This window comes from Euprymna scolopes, chromosome 44 (genome assembly GCF_053919585.1).
Source record: "Euprymna scolopes isolate OS-2025 chromosome 44, ASM5391958v1, whole genome shotgun sequence".
Classification (NCBI taxonomy): domain Eukaryota; kingdom Metazoa; phylum Mollusca; class Cephalopoda; order Sepiida; family Sepiolidae; genus Euprymna; species Euprymna scolopes.
In genome coordinates, this window is record NC_136525.1 from 20,299,884 (window position 1) to 20,326,206 (window position 26,323).

General features: G+C 30.9%; 1 protein-coding gene across 7 annotated transcripts in view; it reads right to left on the bottom strand.

Annotated features, from left to right (window-relative positions):
* The window catches only part of LOC145268724 (uncharacterized), a 132,026-nt gene extending 106,353 nt beyond the window's left edge, over nt 1-25,673 (bottom strand). For 2 of the 7 annotated variants that reach the window (XM_080124290.1, XM_080124286.1), the window contains exons 1-2: nt 23,366-23,557; nt 3,465-3,521 (exon numbers count right to left, since the gene is read on the bottom strand). The gene's annotated coding sequence lies outside the window, so the exon portion shown is untranslated. Of the gene's footprint in view, nt 1-3,464; nt 3,522-13,173; nt 13,246-23,365; nt 23,558-24,222; nt 24,318-25,437 lie in introns of those variants that run through there. The other 5 variants (XM_080124291.1, XM_080124287.1, XM_080124288.1 and 2 more) reach the window with 5 other exon arrangements.
* Nucleotides 25,674-26,323: the final 650 nt, after the last annotated feature.

Below are 26,323 nucleotides of genomic sequence, written 5' to 3' on the forward strand. Positions count from 1 at the left end.
AAAAAAATCAATGAATATCACAAGGGAATTTTCCATTCTTAACTGCTAGATCAATTTTCTTAAATTCACATATCCAGACATTTCCAGTAAAAGACTGCAAAATATACAGCTGCTATCCCATTCCGTATAAAAATTCTCTAAAAATAAATCTCACACTGAAATATGCATTTATATGAATTGGTCAATAATTGTGAAATTTATCAATTAACATATTGTGGTTCTTATTTTTGGTAGGTAAAACACATAAAAACAAATATATCTCGACAAGGGAATTTTCCGTTTTTAACTGCTATATTGATTATCTTGAAAAATTGATATTGCCTCTTCCAGTTTGGTTTGTTTGGCTACAAATTACGCCCAATTAAAAAATGTCAGGATACAAAACTTATTTTCTAAGACATATCTATTATAAGAGGCTGAGAAAATCTAACCATGGCAATGGCAGATACAAATTCTTTCAAATAAGGTCAGGCCGGGTTTGTCAAACTCTGGGAATCTGTATAAATTTTGAAACAGAACCCTTTATTTAATCCATGCAGCTAACTTGGTCTTTTGGAATAGAGGCAAGTTTTACATTTATTTATAGGAATTTGTCAGTAATCAAATTTACCAATTACTTAATTGTGATTCATTTTTGGTATGTAAAATACATAAAAACATCAAATCAATCTCACATGGGGAAGCCTTTTCTGTTTTTAACAGCTATATAAATTCTTAGAAAATTCACACCGCCTATGAATTATGCTTAATTAAAAAACAAAAACGGAATAGTTCCCAGCCTTTATTCCACTAGGTCTATAGATTGAGGGGGGAGGGGGCAGACAGCATCTAATCTGTGACTAACTGTTTGAATTGTAAATTGATTTTCTAGAAAGGAAACAGCATGTTTCTCATTGAACACAAATTTGCGAGTGCCTATTTATTTGCCTCCACAAAGGAAGAGGTCATATTTTTAATATGGAGAAACTCCAGCTCCTCCCAAAGGGGGACTCTGAATTAGGGCAATAATAAAAAATTGTCCCCATCTTTGATTTCTTTTTTTGGCCAAGAATGAAAAAGATGAAGTGTAATATCAGAACAGTGAATACTTATGGCATGTCAACCACTGTCAGGTTATTTGATGCCAAAATCATAAGTATTTTTTTATATATGCCGTTAATTTTGTAGAATCTTTAAAACATATTCTACATACAGCTGATGGTCTTTACAAATAGTTACCTATTTTACTGGTCAGATTCAATATTGTTTAACTTTAGTGATTAGTGTTGCTGAGATTATTGGCAGTTTTGATAGTCTTCGAGGTTGAACTAATTTATAAATTTTGCTTATTCTATGGCAAGGTCATCTTTCCCTCTTTCTCTGCCTGGATGGCATAAACAGTGGCCAGCTGAAGACCTGAGCGACAACAATCAATCGATGACCTAGCGGTACTATTGGGACCACACATAGTCGGTTTCCAGTAATGGAGTGGATAGCCCTTCCTGCAGCCGGCCCAACATTGATGAAACTGGACCATGATAGTTTGAGATGCAATTCATGCTCAAAAGGAAACCGACCAAATCCAACCAGGATGATAGCCACTACCAGTACAAATTTATTTTATCTGTAGTCATTGATCAGAACAAAATACAGATAACAGGTATCCATGCAATAAAAGTCCATGGCCATGAGGTTATAAGTGCATGATTATCATATGGTGAAAACTAATATCTTGCCAATCGATGATACTATGATGGTTCTTTTCAAATTGAATTTTGGAAAGAATGTGTATATATATATATATATATATATATATATATATATATATATATATACATACACACACACACACACACATTATTTCGGACTATTATCCTCATCTTTCAACTACAGGGTGACCAAAAAAAAGAAGCTAAATGGAGGCCATCTAGAACATATGCTGTAGAACGGAGAAAAAAAAGGCCAAAGACCCTAATGTTTTGATGTGATGTTCTGAATATAATAAACTAGTTATGACCAAAGTTTCATTTCATTCGGACAAAACACCAAGAAATGGGGCCTAATTAGAGTTGGGCCCCGTTTTTTTGGGGGGGTCACTCTGTATTCCTCTGGCCTTTGTTAAGTGATAACCGCGACGGATAGGACAGAAGTCAGGTAGTAACCACCCAACGGAGACCAGAGGAATAGTTGGCCGAAACGTTGTGAAACAACTAAGAAGAAAGAGGAGGATAATAGTCCGCAATAAATAAATTAATATAAATACTCATCTCAATAATGAATTCCAATTAAAATAATATATATATGTTAGCGATGGGACAATTCTATTTTTCTCACAATTTCAACAGTTACCGATTCTGTTCTAAATTTCTCAGATTCCAATTCTTTTAAGCTATAAGTTTGTTTTTTTTTTTAAAGTATTTTTCTTCTAGATTACAGTATAAAAAAACAAAACAAAAAAAAAACTACATAATGTGTATATATTTTCACAAACTGTGTGTGTGTGTGTGGGGGGGGGGTCAATCCATAGATTTAAATTTTACTCGTAGTTTAAAATCAATAAATAATTTTATTATTAGTACCAGCAGAACTGAAAACAGTTTTACAAGTTTCCTTCTTAGATAATCCTATTGAATGAAGGTTGCGTGTATCAGGGCGACAAGCAAAACAGCAAAACAAAATTGAAATTTCAAAAAGCCATTCAAACAATAATTGAAATGTCGAAAGACAATCAAACGTTATATAGGCTTGAAATTGATTCTTAAAAAAGGCCACAGGCGATTACATAACTTAGAATTGAGTTGAGTTTTGAGTTTTTATTTTGGCAAGACAGTGAATGAATTTTACAATGCACATCTCCAACCAAAACCCACCATCCTCTTCCTGCTCACCATCAAACCCACTATAAAGCTGTTGTATATTTTTTATATAAGTGTTGTCATTCTCCTGAATACAGGATAATAATAATTCACAGCACTGAAGGTTATTTTTACAGACCAGAGGTCTCCAAATTACGGCCCCGCAGGCCAGATCCGGCCTGCAGAGCTTTTATTGAAAATGTAAAAAATATTCAAGAAATCTTTATAAAAAAAAAAAAAAAAAGGTATTAGTGTGGTGGTTGTTCTGAAAATGATTAAAAGAATGAGGTTCGGGAGAACCAGTTTCACTAAAAAGCAAAATAGTATAAAACATGTTTAGGTGCTGAATTGGTAGCACAACTCTTCCACATTAAAACATACGATAAAATTTGATAATTCAATAAATTCTATTTTTAATTGTAATTATTTTTCTACTGGATCATTTTTCCTAATTTTTGGAATTTATACTAATTTCAACATGACAGGTAAATATGTAATGTTTTCGCCTGAAATGCATTGGTTTAAAAGATCAATGTAAACAAACTGGTAAAAGGCCATCAAAAACGAGTTGTTTTATCCATCTACATACATACATACGACATTGGAAAAAAAGATGAAAATATGACTTACAATTTCTTGTAGGTTTCTCTCAACCAATTACTTTTTCATTTTAGTGCACAATTTCCTCTAAAAAAAAATAAAATGATTAAAAAAGTCAGACTATTTCAACAAATTTTTAAATAAGGATATCTTAAAAAAATATTTAAAAAAAAAGAAATAAAGACATGTATAAGAACTGAAACTAATTACACAAAATCATTCAAATTGTTTTCATCTTGGCGGAAAAATATTATTCATCGCAAACAAGGCATAAGCTGCTACAATGTAGGGCGATGCCTACAGGGGCACTATGTAAGAAATTGAACAGCGAGATATGTTACATCATATTTAAATTTCTGTGTCTTCGTACAATTAGGTAAACGAAGGGGAAGGGGGTCCCAAGTCTGGCAGCTAAAAGGAAGAAACTATTAAAAGAAAGCTTTCTGGCATCTAGAAACCTTTACAGTGAAGGAGTGAAATTTTGCTGCATGTTGGTTAATTGCACGTATTTAGATTGGAGGAGGGGGGGGGTGCCACATGTTTGGCAGAGCACATTTCATTAAAGTATCTACAAAACAGGCACCAGGATGCAATATTGCAGTGATGAAACAGGGGTTGGAACTTAATTGATAGTGTGCGACATAAGATTGGAAATTCGTTTTTGGACCTTTTTCAAAAGAAAAGAAAAAAAAAAAAAAAAAAAAAAAATAGTGGTTGGTGCATCAGCTCATATGCAGCAACAATATTCCATGCATGACCAAATGGTGATGTTGTAGAGATACAGGATACTGTTAGGTGAACATTTTTCTAGTACAGTAAAGGGAGCCCACCACTGCAAGATACAGATAGGTGAGTAGTCTTATGGTTATTATTTCTAAATTTCAGTTGATTAACTTCCAGTTTTCTTGTCGAACTCTGAATCTATATAAAATACTTTTAATCTAACAACATTTTGGTTAACGTACACTTCTTGAGCGTATCTTATACAACTCCATAATCCGTACAAAATTTGGAATGGAATTCATTTCATTCACAGGCGTTACATATTTAAAACTTATTGAAAAAAGAAAAAAAAAAAAAATCTGCGTTCAAAACATAAAATTTGGTTGATTTGTTCGGATTTCTTAAATTTTTTTTTTTTTTTAACCACTGCATTATGACATGCATTGTTTATCAATTTTTCCTTTAAATTTACAATTTAAATAGTTTTTCATTTTTTTTATTAATTTAAAAATTTTCTTTTTGATGTATGGATACACAAATGTTAGTGTTTTAATCAAGAAATCCAAACAAGTCAGCCAGATGTTCTGTTTTGAACACAAAATAGAAAAGAAATAATCCTATTTTTTTCCAATACTTTCTTAGAATGAAAGATAAAATTGCACTTTTTCTTTCAATAACTTTTCAACGTGGAACAAGCTACTACCCCACACCAATTAAATGAAGGGCTCCATTCAAAATCCGATAGAGAGAGTTCTTTACACTTGAAGGTGGGATGCGAATGAGTATTCCAAATAATCCAAATTATCACCCCCATAAAAAACAATTATACAGATCACTTGGATCATCTTGTTATCATTAAAGCTTATGTAACCTCTCACCTTGTTTGGGTGGATCTTTTAATTTGGGAACATGGATGTAAGTTAAAAATAAATCCTTTATTTAATCCATCGTAGATTGTTTTCATTCTTTCAGCCATGGCTGGGTAGAAGTGTTATTTTCATATTCTTAATTATCACTTACAATAAGAATTGAACCGTGACTCTAGAAGTCACTTATAACTTAATACCTTTAACCATTACGCTATATGTAATTTGGAGAGCCTTAAACCTAAATCTTGTTTTTCTTCATCTGTGTTACTGCAGAATATACACAGAGTTGCAACAAAATCGGATTTATAAAAAAAAAAAAGGCAATAAAAACAAATGTATATGCAGCAACCCAACAGTAGTTAACATTACGCACATTATTCTTCAGTGTAACAACTGCAGACTGAGATGACTATCTAAAAGCAGGTGCAAAATGAGTCACACTTTGATAAGTTTCCTGGTCTACAGCGGTGGCGAATATTTCTATAATAGAAACCTTTAGTGTACATGTTGGTCTTGACCATGATCATGCACCAGAAGAAGGGGATTGCAGTCGAGGAAGACGAGGCAGCCAGAGATAAAGAACATTACTGAGCAGTCTTGTTGCTTGTGCAGCAGTGGAGTCCTACTGCAAGACGTAAGAATGTTAGGTGGCAATCTTGTCCATCCAAGGCGTCATGACACTCCTTGCCATCACATGGTATACCATTTGCTTTTAGTTGTCAAATTTTACTGCAACATCATATCTATTATAATAAAGTTGTATTCCTGTCTGTCAGTTCATAATTTAATATGTACAAAAGCTAGTTTCACAAATTTATTTTTATACTGACTTATTCCAGCATGATATATATATATACATACACACACTATTTATTCAAAAGCAATTACATTCGATGAGTTAGCTCATTTGCATATTACAAATATAAAATCTATTTCAATAATTAGTTATCAAAAATGTTTATTGTAATAGAATAGTTTTAGTTGCTCTATTTAAAGTTGATTTAATTTATTTTTAAATATTAATAGCTAACAAAAGATGCTTTCAAAACCGGAAGTAGCTTATTTAAGCTACGAGAGGTGATTTTAATAGACCAAGATAAGTGTATTTTATGCTTTCCTAAATTACACATCACTTTTCGTAAGAAGATAAGATATTTGGTATTATTTTCACTAGTATGTGACTAATCCCTCCGCCCAATAATTTGTTTCAATTGGGCAACGCTGGGTATATATATATATATATGATTATCTGTATACATACATTTTATCTTAACCCAGAGTCCTCAGTGCGCCTATGCCACAGAGAGGATTCAAAACATGGATCAAAATGAACTATCAGATGTCATTACGCAAACAGGTGCTGAGAAAGCCATACAAGAGAAGTAAACAATAGGAATACGTTTCATATGACGAACATAGTAAGCCGCTAGAGAATGTTTGTCCTGCCTAATTCCTGTACCATTACTCATATTGCAAATTCTTAGTGACATTTTAATCTACAACTTATTAATTCTTGTATTGTATTCAATTCAAAACTGGGTTCATTTGAAAGGTTCTCCAATATAAAACTAATAACAAAAATACTTCCATCTGGTCATGGCAAATGGAATGAGAATAATTTATCCTTGTCAAATAAAAGGTTCAAATCAAAATTTCATTGTTTCTGGACCTGGAACGACATTGATTCAGGAGAGTTGAGCCCCGGATAAATGCAAACCGTGAATGATAGTCCATAGCAGTTGAGATAGTGAGGGCAACATCATTGACCAGAGCTGGATTTGACGTTGGATTTGTGTAGTGTGCAACGACATTTTTAGCTGACCCCACCCTTCCAGGTATCTTCGCCAACCTTGCAAGTGGTTTTGGAGTTATTTCGTGAATGAACTCTCCTGGGTTGTAGTATGCAGCATGGCTGAACCAGCAAAGTCTTCTTTAAAGGTAATTGACCCTGCAGTGCAACTCAACTTTGATATTGGAGACAAAATGGTGCCAGCAGATCCACAGAATTTGGCAGATGCATTATTAGTTGAACACTTCTAACCTTACAGTTTCTAAAGCTCAACTAGATGGTTCCAAAGTTAAAAAAAAAAAAAAAAAAAAAAAAGTCAGGTTACATTGGCTCACACAAGCAAGAGGAGAATAGTAGTCCAAATTAATATTCCTTATCTTAAAAAATATTGAAAAATAAACCAAACAAAAATTTATTTTTCAAAGGTCATACAGAATTCTATGCAGTTCAAATTTGCACATATTAATAAAAATGGCATCAGCATCTTTGACAAAAACACTCATTTTCTTTTCTCCCCCCCCCCCCAGTTAAAGTTCAGGTTCTTTGATACGACAGGAATGCATGCTGATATTGTTTAGCCTTGATTTAAAAATCGTAGCTGAAAGTGACAAAAAAAAAAAAAAAAAAAAAAAAAAAAAAAAATGTGATTACTTCTGGTAATATCAGAACTTCAAACTTTGCAAAAATTTCTATTGAAGATATATATACTTTTTACTAACAAAGACATTTTTTGGCGAAAGTACAAAAACACGAAGATCATTTGTAAATATGATTTATGGTGACACTATAGAATAATTTTAAATTACATTTTAAAAAAAAATGCAACTTCAATTCACATGACATGCCTTTGAATCTTAACCCATTTTTCAATTTCTTAAGCTCATATACTGCTGGTAAAAATTGTTGCTTCATTATCTTTTTTATTTTATGCTAATTCATGAATATTATTGAAGTGAACTTTGTGTGTGTGTGGAGAGAGAGGAGGGGGGGGGTCCTTTCCTAAGATTAACACTGATCCTTAACTTTATAACGTTAAGTTTAGCAAGAAAAAGCATCAAGTATAACTTATTTTGGTATTTGATATATAGGACGGAACTCTGGTCTCACAGATGAATAAATACTTATGCCAAATCAAAAGCACAAATGAACCATAATATGACATTACATGAGAAATTACCAATCAACATTTAATATCAAAATGAATGTAAAGCAGAACAAAACATTAGCAATTACAAAAAAAGGGGGGGGGGGGTTGACAATGGTTTATATTGAAAGTCTGTCAAATAAAGAATAATGGTCTTGACTTTACAAAAATTACACATACACACCCATCCACCATAGGCAGGTTGAATCGGCTTCCTTTGAAGAAATGTAAAGGGAATATTACATTCACAAGCAATCTCTAGTCATGTGTATATCCTGGTCAGGAGAGATGATATTAGGGGTTTTGCAGTTCCTGCAGGGAGGCTTTGACATCCTGCATACAGTGCCTGGTATTTCCAAATAGTCACCAATCCGGTATCAACCAGGGCCCCGCTATCTAATGAGAACTGGTGTTAGAACGTGATCATGCCCTATATAAAATTTATACACATTGAATTAAAAGCAATTAGGATTACATTTACTCATATCTTTGGTGTATAAAAGAACAATTGCATGCTGGGAAAGGCAAAGTACATCCAATTCTAGTTCAGTTTAACTATGGACTTATGTATAAAGATTTTATTTATGTATTTGAACAATTATTTTCGCAGCAGGATTAAAGTTAAAATCGATAAAACAAATAGAAAACTAATATTCAATTGTTAAAGTCTGAATGGTTAAAACAGTTGATACTTTGTTTAAAAAGATCAAGTATCATTTACATTAAAATTTGTCAACAAAGGGATCAAATTTAGAAAGTAACATTTTCAATTATTTGAGAAAAACAGTTTGGGATGATTAAGAGATATAAAAAAAATTGGTTCTTGTCCAAAATTCAACGTAATTAAAAAAAATTAAAAAAATAAATAAAAAAATGGAAATTTCTAGATTAATATTTGGGGGCGTACAGTCTTCCTTAAGACATGATCTAGGAAAAGGAAAACTCTGTCTCGACTGTCCATGGCAAATGCTTGCTATGACTAAATGTAGCATGCATCTTTTTGACTAAAACTGAAAAAAAGTGTTGTATTTGCTTTTTTTTTTTTTAACGGTTTTGAATAAGCTGAAGTGCTAGGATTAACAAATTTTGGATAGTGTGAAAGGATAGTGGTCCTTCCCATATACGAGACTTTCCATTGTGAAAAGTAACAGGTCATGTTTTCGAGCCAGCAAACTCACCTCTGAGAATTAGTAATTCCCAACTTTTTTCATATCACGGCACGGTTGAGTGCTTTAAATTTTCACAGCAAACCTATCATTAAAAATGAATATTTAAAAAAAAAAAATGCTTACCAATATTTATTCTAATGAAAAATTCAAAATATCGAAGAATTTAATATTTGTTGGTTTTTGATATTTAAGCATCAATATCACATCGGGAATAATGTGCAAGTTAGTATTTATTAATACAAACTACTTTGCTTATAACATGAAAGCTGTTTTTCACTTGTAACTTTCACTTATCACCTATTTGTGACACGCAAGTAATTATTTCACAATCACTGCACGGTGATTGGTGAACATTTGTTTAGACTTAAAAATTGATGCAAACGTAACAGAATTGAGACCGTATTTAGACTATGTATTGATCAAGTAGACAACCAATGCTGTGGGTGCAGATGACATAAAATGAAACTATTCAGATAGTAATCTTGATAATGTAATCGAGAGATTGTCCTTAAACAGTTTATATATTCAAAAATTATTTTAAATTGTATAACATTTTTTGGTCTTGAAAGACCTTTAATTTGAGGTGTGTGTGTGTGTATATATATATATATATATATATATATATATATATATATATATATATAAACTAGCAAGGCTACCTACCCAGCGATGCCTGAAGGAAAAAAAAAAAAAAAAAAAAAAAAAAAAAAAAAAACATATTTCAATTAAAATCTTTTTACCCCTTTCCTTTCTACTCCATCTAGCCCATTCCTCCTAGTGGGGGACACACAAGCTCTCATTTATACAACAGATTCCTCATGGAATTAGCATTTTCAAATTAGTACATAACATTGACCTCCACCACCTCTTTGATGAAACCTCACCGAGTTGACCCTTTAAGAATGGATGACTCCTAATTTTTAGATATTATTCATCCAGGAATATACTAACTTTATGGGTCTTTGTTTTGTATTTTAAAAAAAATTTTTTTTATACATTATCTGGACATTCAAACAAACTGTCTTTTTGAGAATAGCCAACCAAAAATAAAGTTCATGTCAAATCCATCTGCCACTTTAGAAATTTTTGAATCTCTGCTTCAACTGGAGATGGATTTGATGCAAGTTTGTTCCGTATTGGGGAGGGTAGGGGCATTGCTATATATATATATTTTTCTGATTAAGAACTTTCTGAAGAGTCCATGTTGGAAAGATATGGAATTGACATTCAAATATTGATTGCTCTGTGATTAGTACCAAAGTTTTTGTTAAAAAAAAAAAAAAAAAAAAATATTAAAAGGACTTTAAAATTTAGCAAAAATGTTCATTTATATATGCCCTGGTGTATCTAAATTGAGCTTTCACTTTCAAAGAGTATATGCATGATAGTATATGTTCTTTTGCTGATCAACTCGTGAGAAGTCCCCCAAACGCATCACTAGAAATCCAACAAGCGTCAAAAGGTCACCATCCTACTTCAACTTTTATACAGCCTATCTTCCCTATTTATTAATATAAACTATTTTCACAACATGTATACTCTTATATGGTTCTGTCAGTGGTTCTAAATCAGAGGGAAGGGATTACCTCTCACCCTGGGGATTTTTTTTTTTTTTTGTGGGATATGTATGAACGTAACTTGAAGTTAGAAATTTTTCAAAGGAGTATCATTTTCATATAGTTCACAAGTTAAAAAGGTTGCAAACCACTGAGTTATAATAGCGAAGATAAGAATGTAGAAAGACAGTTCAAGAGTTTTCGAAAAGGCAATATATAATATAATTGTAGATGATGAAAATTGTACCTTCCCTTTAAAAAAGAAAAAAATGCTGAAAGTATTGGAGTTGAAAATGCTAATATTATTGGCTTTACTTCCTAGATATGTTCGATTGGATCAAGGTTATTAAAAAAAAAATAATAAAACGTAATCAGAAGCATGTTTGATGAAGTCTTAAGTGACTTACAAAATAATTAAATTATTTTGTTGTTTAGAAATACTTTTTATATAAATTTTTATAATTTACTAAAACTTTAGATCTTGCTATTCCACTTTTTATAGCAAGCGTGCTGTCAACCAATAAAAAGTGTTCAGTGTTGTTTTTTTTCCTATTATTACACAATAAATTAATGTTTGCTGGTGTTATTTGTAATTTTACTGACCTATTTTACTATATAATAGGTATCTGCAATAGTTTTATTGATAGAAACACTAATTAAAATGACTTGACAAAAAAAAAAAAAAAAAAAAAGAAAAAAGGATAAACTCACAAAACCTTAATTTTCAAAGGAGGTAATTTTGATGAAAAGTTTTCAAAATTATATTCAATTCATTTTATGTAATGTTAAGTTATAGATTTTAAAAGAACAGATTAAGTCGCTTTATATATATATATATATATATATACATACACACACACACACACAGTATAAAGGTTGCAGCCATGGAAAAATGCGAGAAAAATTTGTTTAAGCATTTAAAATCAGTTTAGTATTATGCATATAAAATTGAGAAAAGCATGCTTGAAAAGTGTCAACAGATAAAATTTGGTCGCCATTTTTTTTTTTTTTTTTTTTTTTGCTTCGACTTATTAAAAATGCTGGCACATTTCAAGCATACTTTTTCTCAATTTTACATGCATAATACTAACTGGATTTTGAACAGAAAAGATTTTTCATTTAGTACTATACAACATAAAACTATTTTAAATGCTTACTCAGAATTTTTCTCGTGTTCTTCCATGGCTGCGATATTTGAGGTGAGTGTGTAATCCAAATACGCAAGTCTCTTGTGAAGCAGAGAAATTCACTTGTGTTTGGTGGTAACACGCTAAATGCACAAACGTTGGATAATAGAGACAAGATCAGTTTTTAATGTGCATGTTGCACGTATGTATGTGTGAGGAACTATTCTCAAATAGTTTGAGTAATTATCCCACTATGATTGTCTAATCTTTATTCCCCTCTACTTTTTGCCAGGGACACATGGCTATTTGATGGGGGTGGTGCATCTAAACAAGGATCTTATTTTTTTAAGAATGAAAAATCGCACATCAGGTCAAATTCAGTTGCCATCAGTTTACATTTCAAGCATTTTTTTTTTTCAAGATTACTTGCATAATACTTGATGGATTTTCAATAAATAATTTCTCATCTGTATCAGGAAAAATGACATTGTATCTTCAGAACGGTCTCTACCAAACTACCATCAATTTTTGGTCTACAGACTTGAAACTTGATATGTGGGTATCAGACCCATGGAACAAAAATCGATTTGGTTTTTAACCAGAAAAATAGCTGCTAAAGAGATCAAAACTGGAACCTGGCAGGTATAATTTGACATAATTTGCATGCTCTACACATATGCAAATATATGTCAATTTGTCAAGTTTTAATATGCAGGTGTCGTTAGCTCAGATGGTAACATTGGTTTCGATTCTAGCTGATGATGCCAAAGTCATTTTTGTTTCTTTAAACTTCTGAAATCTCTATATATCGGGTACCATCTATAATATAAATCTCACCTGTTTAAAACGTATGCATGTCCGTATATCCAAAGCTTTCGGCAGAGGCGACACAATTTCACAAGATCGGTATCATTTGGACGACATATCGAAAAATTGGCCGAAAACATTTAATTTCTTCACCCTCACTCAACTAGGCAGTTTTTTTACAAGGAGGGGTCGATTTTTTGCAAGCCATCGTATCGGTTGGATTAACTTTGCCTAATTTTAACGTTCCGAATTTCCGGTCGCGTCGTGGAGTAGCGGTAAGATGTCAGATTTTCTTTCATTTTCTTTTCCACCTGTGTCATAGGTTCGAGCCTGTCTGCCTACTACCACTTTTTCTTTTTTTTGGCTCAATACGTACCTCCAAATACTCGGGCAATACCAGGCACCCAAGCTAGCATAATAATAAATACAAAATCTGCATGAATAAAAAATATATTTAACCATATTTTACAATGGGGTAATAATGGTACGGCTTGCTAGTTTATTAATATTTCACAAAAAATAAACTATTTTTTAATGTTTTATACAAACACTTACTGTAATAAGTTAGTTTTGTCAATCCTTTCAATCTTAAAAGCTGGGGAAGTCTCTGGATGGTTTTCAAATGATCTTAAATATTACAGAACAAAACAAATTGACAAACTTGAAAGACCAGAAAAAAAGCAAAAAAAAGAAAAAAAAGACGAGTGTGTTTTAAAAGAAAGATTTAGAATTGTGTGAAAGGAAAAAAAAAAATGAGTCGTATTAAGGAAATTGGCTGGAATCCAGAGCAAAAACATCTTGATGCACCAAATGTTTGCAGTCATACAAACATGGTCAATGTCAAGTTTTAACAAGAGTGAAAAGGGAAGAGAATGTTATCGACATTGTTGTTTTCAAACAGATTCCAACATTATCAGGTGACATTTTATCTAACTAGAGCCAACATGACATGCCATTATTATTATACATCCAGTCACTTGATAAATAAAACATTACTTAGTTTTTTAAGCCCAACAAATAAATTTAATAATGACGAAGTAAATACATTTGAAGATAAGAAATTATCATTTATAAGATGCTTTATCGTTGTCTCATAGTTTTTTTTTTTTTTTTTTTTAATCTATTAGCTGTAAAACTACCTGGTGTTGCCCGGGTGACGAACTTAAGAGAAATAATTTAAAATATAGCTTAGAATTTTACTTTTTTTTTAATAGGATCTTATAAAATTCATTTTACCATGTTTTAATTTCATTAAATATTAGATTAATAGTATAAGATATTTGCTCCTTTTATGTTGTCCTTTAGTTCTCACATTCCATGAGCAATGTTTATGACAAAGGGGAAAAACTTGCTATTTTCAGGGTTGGAATCTATCCATCTAACACTTGCCATTGGTTTATTTTCGATCTTGAAGTTTTCTTTTTTTTTTTTTTTTTTTTTTTTTTTTTTTTTAGATCCTTACATCAAGTGGCTTTCCTGCCTTTCTTAAAATTCAAGTTACGCATAGTGATAAACATGTCTTTGTTCAATAGTTTTATCCACAAATATTTCTCAACTCAACTTTGACAAACATTAACATCGGGTTTCATGTTCCTAAGAAACATCTGACAATTTTCTGGAAAACCCAATATATGATGTTGCACATTTGTGAGAGTTGTAACTATAATAATCCGATATATATATATATATATATATATATATATATATATATATATATATATAAGGGATGGAACGTAGGACGATTCCAGTATTTTTACCAATTCCGTATTAAATTCTTGATTCCAATTATTTCTAAGTCTACATATTTTTAACTATAAAGTTATTTTTCACGATTACCGTAAAAACGCATGTTAAATGTGCAGATATTTTCTTAAACGTAAGGACACACTTGTGAGGGATGATCTAAATCAAATAAAAAAAGTCAATAAAAAAATTGTTGGCATTGGAAAATAGGCAGACATTTTTCCGATTTCTATTAAATCGATCCAACACATATACACACACTATCATAATATACGCTTAAATATTATTTATTTTATGCAGATTTGGTATTTATTATTATAGAGTTAATTCTTTATTATTCATTAGAGAAAAAAAAATCCAAACTAAAACATGTTTTAGTTTGGATGGGCCAAGGGCACATGGCTATCAAAACTTGACAAATTAATGCACCTAAATGTTGTTGTGCACAATTATGAGGTGAAAAAGTCCCCGGGTTCACTGCGAGCGGTTAAACTACGAATGCACTCTCTGTTTGAAGGTAGAAATAAAGGTCTGGCATTATATAAACCAGACGAACCCATACTGTCCATGGATACAGGACTGTTACCTACCCTAGAACGAACGTATATTTACACATGCGTAGAGGATACACATCAAGTTAAGCCTACAAAGTTCCAACTGTTCAATTTTGATCCCCTAGCATCCATTTTTATCGATTAAAAACCAAATCGAATTTGTTCCACAGGTCCAAATCGCATATTAAGTTTCAAATCTATTGACAATAGTTTAGAAGACCGTTTCGCACAAATTTCACTTTTATAATAACGAATGTTTAGTTTTATTAGTGTTTTTTTTTTTAAACATTTTTTGTCTCATTGTGAATGAGAAATTTTTTTTTTCCACAGCTATAAACAGGAAATCTTTAGAGTTTTGCTCTTCCTTGGGCTCTTTAGCAAGATAATCTTGAATTAGAATTTGAAATAGTCTCAGAATGTTAACTGGCAACTGTCACATAAAAAAACCCAAAAACAAAACGAACACTAATATACACACAGTTGTCCAAGTTGCATACCATACTTTTTTTTTTTTTTCATGTTATAGGTGAGAAATTAACAGTAATTTAGTTTTATGTCTAGAAAAAAATGAGTCGACAATTTAAAGCTTAAAAATTTGACCGCAATTGTCCTTAACAACTATTGAACCATTGCCTGCCATCTGATCAAACGTTTAAAAAAAAAAACTGATACTACACTTTGCTCATAATCAAAAGGAGTAAGCAAAATACGAAATTTTTGAAAATTCTTTTTTTTTGGCAAATTTTTATGACGCGTCCCAGCGTATTATAAACACCCCCCCCCCATGTTAAAAACCGTTCTTAACATGGGGAGGTTGGGCGGGGGTTTTTATTCCGAAAGCCGTTCCTATTCCTAACATAGTCATACTACGCTGAGGCAGGTCGTAAAAAAACTTTTTTTTAAAAAACGGTGCTTATGCAGAATACGGACCATGCGGAAATATTTAACAACTCATTCTTAACCCAGTGAACCAAGTGCAAGAGAAAATACAAACAAATGCACTCAAAGGAATGATTAGAATTTTAAAAAGATCGATTTGGAATGACTGAAATAGTGAGTGCCCTATCCTCGTTATATATATATTATAAGCTCTATTTCCTATTTGGTTTTATCGAGCTTTTTTATCTGGCTGAGATAATTTTATAAATATTAATTCTTTAATATTTATAATTTACTTTAATTTTACCATCTTGGATCATTTTGGTAAATTCAATTGTAATTTTCATATATATATATATATATATATATATATATATATATATATATATATAAAAGATTAGAAAATTAAGACAAGGGAGGTAGTTTTTTTTTTTTTAATTCTGTACTTTCCTCTAAAAATTTAATAAACTAAAGACACTTTAAAACTTGAAAATCTATCTAAAAATATAGCACGGTTCGCATTCTGCATAAGTATCGAAAATAGCTTAACTGTATTCTGAAGAAGGCATAATTTAACGAAACGTCAGCTATACGAACCATTAAAAATAAAAATGGCGTTATTTGACGTATATTGAAGCGATTGGCTCTCTTGGAGAAGGTTATATTTTTATTAATACAAATGTTAACTTGTTTTCTATGTTGGATGTACCATTTTCAATATGTTTCAATTTTTATAACAAAAACCGATAGATTTTTTTATTTCTTACGAAACAAAACATATCCTCCCTTAACTCTAAATCCGGGTAGCGACCCCCCCCCACGAATCGAAAAGAAATGTTAGTACAGTCAATACTATTTATTATTATATGAGATTTTCAAGTTAAATTTAATTCTGTTTACTAAATTGTAAGGTGAAAATACAAAAAAAAAAAAAAAATGTTGGGAAGGAGTTTCTAAATAACATTATTTCAGCACGGTTCGTATTCTGAAAAAAAAAACAAAAAAAAAACGAATGAATATATTGTACAAACTTTGCCCTGTCATCGTTACAAAAAGAATTAGTCGATAAAATATGGCAGACTATTTGAGAGCTAACCGCTTCAATATACCCATCAATTGAAATATTTTTTTATACATAACAATCGGCTATTAATCATAAAGAGGTCTTTATTACTTAAAAATCTTTTGAAAACGAGACATTTAAATGAAGTCAATGCTCGTCGTCCCATGTCCATTCAAGTCACATATTGATTCATTTAGACTTCTCGTGGCTTCTTCTATGGAAGGCCAGAATGAATAAAAAACAGCTTTCACAGTTTCGTATTTTTTAACATCTAGAAATATACACATGAATTGGATATTTAATATTAGTTTAACTACAATATATATCATTTTTAGAGAGTTTTCGGTACTTATGCAGAATACGGACTGTGCTATTTTTTAGCAAGAATTTTCAAAGTTATGAAGTAAAGTAAAATTCAATTTTCCGTTATCTTGCCTTTTTACAATTGTTAGGTGAAAGTACAGAATAGTTAATAAAGCCCCACCCTACTCTTCACGCAAAGAATGGATTTCAAAATAACGTTATTTCTGTACAGTCCGTATTTTCCACAAGTACCGTATTTTCTTATTTTAGACAGCGGTTTCTTTTCTCTAAATAAGCAAGACATCTGATGATCGTTTTTAACGTGAAAATATTTATCAATTAATCGAAAAGGCTTTTAAACTCATGTCTAGACAGATTAAATTTATGTACGCACTTCAACCTTAACATTGAGCACCATTCACCAACCTAATAAGACAACGTATTAACTTCAAATCGACGTCACATGTTAATGTATGTATATATGAAGAATCTTTTGCAATGATTGCATCAGAAATACAAACTAGTATCAAGTTATGCCCTCAGCATTCGTAGGGTATTGGATTTCTTTTTAATTAATTAAATTAACGTCATTTTTTTTGTGAAAAGAATTTAAGATATGGCCACAATGGGAGTGAAGGAAGCCGACCACAAAACTATCGGACACACCCACATCTGAAGAAAAAAAATGTCAGTTAATTAGATTACGGGTAGAGACAAGCATTAGTTGTTTTTTTTTTTTTGTTTTTTTAGAACTAATGTATACGTATCTTGAACTTTTCAGCTTTTAAAACGACTGTCGTTGAAAAAAAAAAAAGGCATTTTTAATGACAACCAGCGTAGTATAAACACTCACAACCTTCTCCACGTTAAGAACGGCTTTCGAAATAAACACCGCCAGCCTCGAAAGCCATTCTTAACATGGAGAGGGGGGAGTTACTGCTGGGTACTGTCGTGTAAAAAAAAAAAAAAAAAAAAAAAGTTTGGTAATCAAATTAGTCCATGTTTTTTTTTATAACAATTTGGGATGCTTATAACGTTTGTGGACCGTGGACCGTACTATTTTTTCGGATAGCATTTTTTAAATTAAATTCAATTTTTACAGCGTCTTATTTATTAACTTGTTAGGTGAAAGTACAGATTAATTAAAAATGGCTTTCAAAATAATAACGTTCCTTAACTGCACAAGTGTCCACTTTGGTTCAATTAATAACTTAATTATCAAACAATACGCTAATCATTTAAGTTATATTATTACAGGATTATTTGATCATTTATTAAATTACTAATTGAACCGAATAAAACAAACTAATTTGGTTACGATAACGTCGTCTTAATGGCAGCCATTTTAAAAGCTGAAAACTTCAAAATATATCATTTTTATTTATTTACACATTAACTTAGTATTGCGCTGGAATAGGTTTTATTTTTTTGATTAGAAATTATTTTTACGGTATCTTAAATTATATAATTATCGGATTTAAGCCTTCAAAATATACAAACTTAATGAAGTGAGGATTTGTTTGAAGACGTCAAAAAGATTTTAAAAGGCCTTTAAATTTTGAAGGGTCACAAAGTACACACACTTTTTGTAAAATTATTTTTTTTATCAATTAGTTAAAGCTAGTTTGTGACTCTTCGAAATTTGAAAGGGAAGGGTATTTTTTACGACCTGCCCTAGCGTAGTATAAACACCCAGACCTCCACATGTTAAGAACGGCTTTCTGAAAAAAAAAAAAAAAAAAAACTCGAAAGCCGTTCTTAAAACGGGGATATAGGAGTGTTTATACTACGCTGGTCGTAAATATAATATATACATACACAACACCATTGAAAGAAACTTGGAATCCTTTAAACTTTCAGCAAAAATCGTAATTAAAAAGCGTCCGATTTGCTTATGGCGAAACCGAAATGCATTCTGATGAATTTAATTATACTTCTTAGCATTTTTGCAGACTACTTTTTATTTTACGCTCTCGCATTTTATATATTTTAATAAAAATCCGATAAATATTAGACGAAAGTCACGAAGGGAAGAGGGAGCATGAGTTAATTTTATGGTATTATTATACAAACACCGTGACAGCGTTAGGATTAGGGTTAGGGTTAAGGGTTAGGTTTAGGGTTAGGGGTTAGGGTTAGGGGTAGGGTTAATTCGCTGTCACGGTGTTTGTATAGTTTTACCAATTTTATTAATGACTAGCATTAATCACCCCCCCCCTTTTTAATATTATTAAATTAAAATGCTGGACTAATTTCAGAGAAAGCCATAAACAAACCACGAGTGGACAAGGTTGCACCGTTGGTGGCATTTCATAAATGTGTGTGTTGAGGAGGGGAATGTAGATTGAACTCTCAGCTGTTCAGTTCACAGAAAAGAGAGAGAAAGACACGAGGGTGGATGCAAGAAAAGCATTTTTTTTAACACACACACATTATATATATATCTTAGAGAGAGAGACACCTCGACATGTTTAATAGAGATAATATTATTGATCCAGCCAATACCAATAAATTGAATTAAAAAAGGTGATCGTATGTGAACTATAAAGATCGCATAAAAAAGAAACCAGACTTGATTATAATCAAATAGACTTGGTAGTTACGTGCACATAAAATAACGTTAGTTGTTTTATATATATATATATATATATATATATATATATATATGAGAAAGAATTTATTAAGAATACGGACCGTGCTGAAACAATAACGTCATTATCTGGAAACCAATTCTTAAAATGAGGAGGAGGCTTTTTATAACTATTCGGTACTTTCAAACAATTTAATAAAAAAAAAAAAATATCGTTAACAATTGAATTTAACTTTAAAAATTCTACCTGAAAAAGATAGCAGCCCGAAATTGTCTGCTTGTCTACTAAACATACGTAAGGGTTTGAGTTCTATGAGCAAGCATTTCGAAAAATAATTACATAATATTAAGCCGTAATTATATATATATATATATATATATATATATATATATATATATATATATATATATATATATTCACATACATACATACATGTGTGGTGGATGGATTTGCCTATAAAATAATGGCAGAATTTTCAAGTTAGCATGATGAATTCTGTTGATCGAATAAAATAGGTTTCTGTATAGCTCACTTTCTTTATTTTTCTAAGATCTACTTGCGTATTGAGCACTGTAGAAATACTAACCGAAAATTTTATAAAAGCAGATTCTTAAAGTCATAACTGATGGTAATTAGTTCAGATCGAAACCATTTCATTTTAAAATCTGCATTAATACGTCCCTTAAAACATCGATTATGACCCTAACAAAACAAAAACATACTAATATATATACACACACACATACCCCACACATACATTTTCTTAATAACGCACACAAATGGCCTCTTTTATCAAATCACTAGTCAGTTTCTTAATGTTAACTTGGTTACAAATCTGTACATCCGTAGATTCAGTATCTATGGATGCACATAACTGATATAAACAACCGAACTCGCTGGGTCATGGAATAGTCAGAACGTTTCATAACTTAAAAAAAAAAAAATGAACATCGTTCTCTTAAAAGAAGTTTAAAGAATAATTTATAGAATTCGTGAAAAAGGGTTGTGTGACTACCAACAATTAAATGCATATCGTGAATTTCACAAATGCAAACAAATATTTAATACAGCGAAACTTAATAGACGGACATGTAGGACGTTGACCCCCTGCTCCAACTATCGATTAAAGCACCGCAGTCAAAGAAACATTTAATGTTTATGCGAGGAGGGAGGGAGGGGGGGTTACAATGTTAATTTAACGCAAATCGAACTCCTCAGATCATTGATTTCTGGGTTTATAAATGGAATCAGAATATCATGGTCATTTTTTAAACCTTGTTGTTTTTCCTCTTAATGTCACTCGCTTCCATATATATATATATATATATATATATATATATATATTATATAAAATATGATTATCCCCTGCTAGATACTCAACATTAGATGATCAAAGACTTAGTAACACAACGAAAGTTGTATCCTCCCCTACATCTCTGTAGTAGCATATAAAAGAGGAACACTTCGGTTACTCTAAAAAATATGAAGTTAGTCAAAAGAGGGTTCCTGCAACGTCATCATCTTAATATTGAACATTTTAAAAATAATTTCACTTATATTGAAGATTTCAGCTTTAAAATGTCCGTCATTAGAGGCAATATCACCTTAACCAAAGTAGTTTTAGTTTTATAATTTGATTCAATTATCATATAAACAATATCGTAATAATTAGCTTCTGGGCATTTTGTTGTATTGACAAAACGAAACAGTAGTCGAGAAACAAATATATAAATTATACCAAAGGCAAGATAAGTTTTTTGTGGTTCTACTTATTTTAAAGTAGTATCGAATGCTGAAGTCAGGTCATTAAGGACAAAATGGCCAACATGAGTCATTTGTGGAGTCTCGATAATAGCTCAAAAATCGAAATTTAAACAAAATGCTGGTAGAAACCCACCCAATTAGACCGCCTTTTTATTTTTGCTCTTTATATTGAAAAATGTCCTACCCCCATTTGATTATTATATTAAGAATTATTAACTAGAATTAATTTTGTCAAAAAAAAAAAAAAAATGTTGATTGAATAGCAATCAAAGTTGAAATCTCCATTATAACCGAATTTTGTGGAATATTGATCCTTAATGAATTCAATTCGATAAAAAAAAAAAAAAAATCATGTAATATTGGTGCTTTCTTCTCCACAATGAACACAATCACTTAGAATTAAACCTATTTTCCAAACAAAAATACAGAAAAATCTTTTAGAAAACTTTATGACGAACAATGAACATACGCGTCACGGAACTAAGATGTGATATTCCAAAAATCATGTAATTGATGAAGTAGTTCGCTTTAACCAAGAAAAACGAATTTTATAACGAAACTAGATCCACCATGTTTTTAAGACAACTCAATTCGAACTTTCGAAATCAAAATCAGCCTTGTCATGGACACAATTTATTAAAATCGTTAAAAATGTAAAAATTGGTCAATTTACGCGATTTTTACGTACATAGATTTTTCAGCCATTTATTTCTTTAATAAGCACACACAACAATGGTCTCGTTCAAATTCTATCGTAATACTCAAACCTTCCCATCACAAGTGGGACATCAGGTCTTTTTAAAATGGGCGAGTCCAGCTCCCTAAATAGAAACTATTCGAAACGGATATAAAAAAAATTCCTACATTCGGGATTCCCTGATGACGGCGCCAACCAAACCAATGCCTAGGTCAACTTCCCAAAAGGAGGCGGCAAAGTATGGGAGGACGACTTCCTGAGAAGGAACAGAATTTTTGTAAAGAATCTCACACCGAAAGCTTATATAACCTGCACATAAAATACACGTTTGTACATGTATGCCGTCTTATTTTTTTTTTTTTAATACTCGTCGAAAGAAGTTGTAATATACATATACACACACACACACATACTGACCTAACACAACGAGACGGATTTTCGCATCGTTTGAAACCACCGGTATCAATGACTAAACGAATGCTCATTGCATCTATCCATAGTATATGGATATGATCTTACAAATGTAATTCAGCTCCGTGTTTTTCGATTAAACCTTAAGTTACTTCTATAAAACAAAATTTTATATTTTAAAAGACATTAAATAAATATCGCTATTATCAGTATTTTTTTTTTATATATTCTATAAAAATCTGTTCGCCCGGTGTCGCATGTTGGAGAAAGCACGATCATAAATATGGGCAAATATTCGATATACATCTTTTTAATTGTAATTAATAGTCTGCCCAGTGGGGATAGTGGTTGCTAACGTGTAATATACACGTAGTATAATTGTAATTTAAAAGCCGACAAAATTCTGAATTTTAGGCGTGATTCCTTTCCAGGCAAAAATTTTTAGTTTTTCGCCCGAAATTTTTCTTACTAAATTAAGTCGATTCTGCATTCATTATTTTTATTTTAATTATTTAATAATTATTTTCTATATAACGGAGAATATATTTTGAAAAACTTTTTTTTAATTAATAAAAAGAACAAATTATTTGGCGGAAAAATGCTGTTATAAAGATTAAAAAAACGCGCACAATTATTTTTTTTTTCGTTTTTTTTTTTTTTAAATACTGATATTTTATATAGGATTTAAGCCAAAGACAGGGGGTTTGTAGAGAGAGGAAAAAAAAAATCTTTCAGCACTTACATTTCGTGTCACTCTTTGCGGGAGACAAACGACCCGTCAGGGATTTAAAATTAATTTTTCTTTTATATAAAAAAACGTGTAATCGAAGTTAGGGTTAAAAAATACATCAAAAACCGAAATGGATAAGAGAAATCCGATTCTGGGAAGAATTTTTTTTTCTTCTTTTTTTTATAAGGTTCAAAGGCGAAGTGGGAGGAAACTAAGGAAAAGGAAGAGTAAACCAGGGGGAAGGAAGAGTAAACAGTTCAATCGGAGTGGGAGGAACCCCTCTCTCTTAATGGTGTCCTCCTCCTGCTACTCCACAGACCGGGAAGGAGGCCGCCATCTTGAAGTTTAGCCTCATTTGAGACTTACAAGAAAACATGGCTAATTTCAGCTATTTTTAAGTAGTATTATTTAATAATTTAACTTTATTTTGGTCCATAGTTTAATGATTAAAAAATATATACCTGACAATATTTTTATTTAATCTGACTTATTTAAATATTTTCAGTTTTTTTTTAAATTTTAATTCGGGTGATTTGAAATCCAAAAGCAGCATGGGGGTCGACTTACAAGAAAACATGGCTTAATGAGTTTTTTTTTTTTTTTTTTTTTAATTGCTACTTATTTATATTTTATTTTAATCTATAATTTAATAGATTATCACAAAATAAACAAATGACAATGTTAATATTAAAAAGCATAATTTTTTTATTTAAAATATTTTCGCCAAGTTTTTTTTTTTTTAATTCGGGTGATTTCAAAAGCAGCATGGGGGTCGATAAGGCAAAAAAAAAAAAAAAAAGCCCTCAAAGTTGCCTTTCATATATAATATATATATACATATATATAAGTGATTAATAAAAAAAAATTACCGGTTTTACGTATGGTTGAGTCAAAAATTTAATATTTCAAATTTGAGTATTTCAACGTCGTCCTTTACGAAACCATGTGTAGCAGGAAAGCTCGTCTATTAAAAAAGTATAACCAATTTCTTCATTCAGTACAAATTAAATTAATATATAGATATATATATACTTAGAAACAGCAAACTTAACATCAAATATTGACTTAGTAAATTTTAATATATTCATAGCAATCAAGTTAAGTTTTAAAAGTAGATAGAGATTTTCAGATACCACGTGTATCAACTTTTGAGAAAAAGTATTTAGACCTTTTTTTTTTTTTTACATTTTCTTTGTATAACTGAGGACATTTGGTTTAAAAATATATATCCAAGCTTTATAATATCCATAAAATTTACAATAAAGTGTTAATTTAAGTGTGAATTGCTTCCTAGTAGTATTTCTTAGCAATAAATATGAAAGTATTTAAAATTGTATGGCTCAGATTTAAATCAACTAAAGTTGTAAAATCTAAAATTAGATATTTATAAAAGATTAAATACAGAAATTTTATTTAAAATATACATTATTCAATCATGGTTAAAAGTAAAAATTTACAGAAGTTTAAACTTTCCAAAAAGTTTTTCCAAAATTACAATTTATAAATTTCTTGGAAATCAATGAAATATAAACTATCTTCGGCTTCCTGGTTAATTTAAAGTTAAAATCTAAATAGCCCATGTCGTCCGATCTAAGTTGTGATAAATAGAAAAGTTTATGTTTTCATTAAAGAAAATAGAATTTAAATTTTCAAAAATAGTCGATTTAAATTAAATAACGAGACCAAAGATAAATCAATTATTGATAATTTTTTTTTTTTTTAATTATCAAAATTTTTAAAATTTAAAGACATACAAGGTTTTTTTTTATTTTAAAAAAGTGCTACACGTGACTTTTATTAAAAAAAAAGGGGGGGGGTTAAAAAAATCCCGTTAAGGACTTTAAGGGGTTTTTTTAAGTAAAAATGTATATTTTTCAAAAAAATATTTACAGCAATCTATATATTAAAAAAATGACAGAATTATATTTTTATATAAATTTAATGGAAACTATTTTTTATATAAAAAAAGTATCGAAATATAAGTTTAAAGCCAAGTTGAACATGGTCAAAAAGTCGGTGATTAAAATACAACATAAAATCAATGTAAAACAGATCATCCACTTCATAGCCGTTTTAATACTTACCGATATTCAGGTTTTAGTGGTGTGTCCTTTTTTTAAGTGATTTTTAAAGTTTGATTCTTTTCTTCCGAGAAAAAAATTGCTTTTTCCTTATATTAAATCAAACTTTTTCTTGTGCTTTGCGCTCAAATATTTTAAAGATACCAAAAAAAAAAAAAAGAAAAGAAAACGCGTGCTACGAAATCTCTCGATTTGTCGATCGTTTTTTTTTTTTTTTTTTTTTTGTGGGGGAGGGGGATATATATTTATATATAGATATAGATATATATATATTTAAAGCACTTGTGTGTTACTGTCTCTCTTTTTTTAAGGGGAAAAGTCCGAAAAATAAAAAAGGAAAAGAGAGATTTCCTTAAAAAAAAAAAAATCCGTGTAACCTTGAGTTTTTCTCTCGCTCTCACATGTGCCAGGCCCGCACTCACTGCAATAGCAACCAACACAGGCGGCGAGACATCAAATAACTTACTTGCAAACACGAATAAGAAACAAACGCTCAGAAATTTATGAAAAAATAAACAATTATTTTTCAATATAACAATTCTAGTTTCTCCTTCTTTAACATTAATTTTAATTCCGAAGCACACGCTGCAGCTCTGGAGGTATTTGCTCCGTATCACTTCCGGTCTATGACGCATTAATGCCCCGGGACTCCCTGCCAAGATAGGGGTAACTCCCGAACCTTCCGTGTCAAGGAGGACCCGCTTTAGCGGAAATCGGGCTGCAAGTCCACTGCACTGCAGTAATATCACCCATTTTTTTTGCTATTTTGCACATGCCAGCTTAGCAGTCAAAGCCTATATAGATATTAATGTGCAAGTTTAACTATTGAATGACGTTGTTCGAGTATAATTAGAAACGATATATATATATTTAGAGAGAACAAATTAGA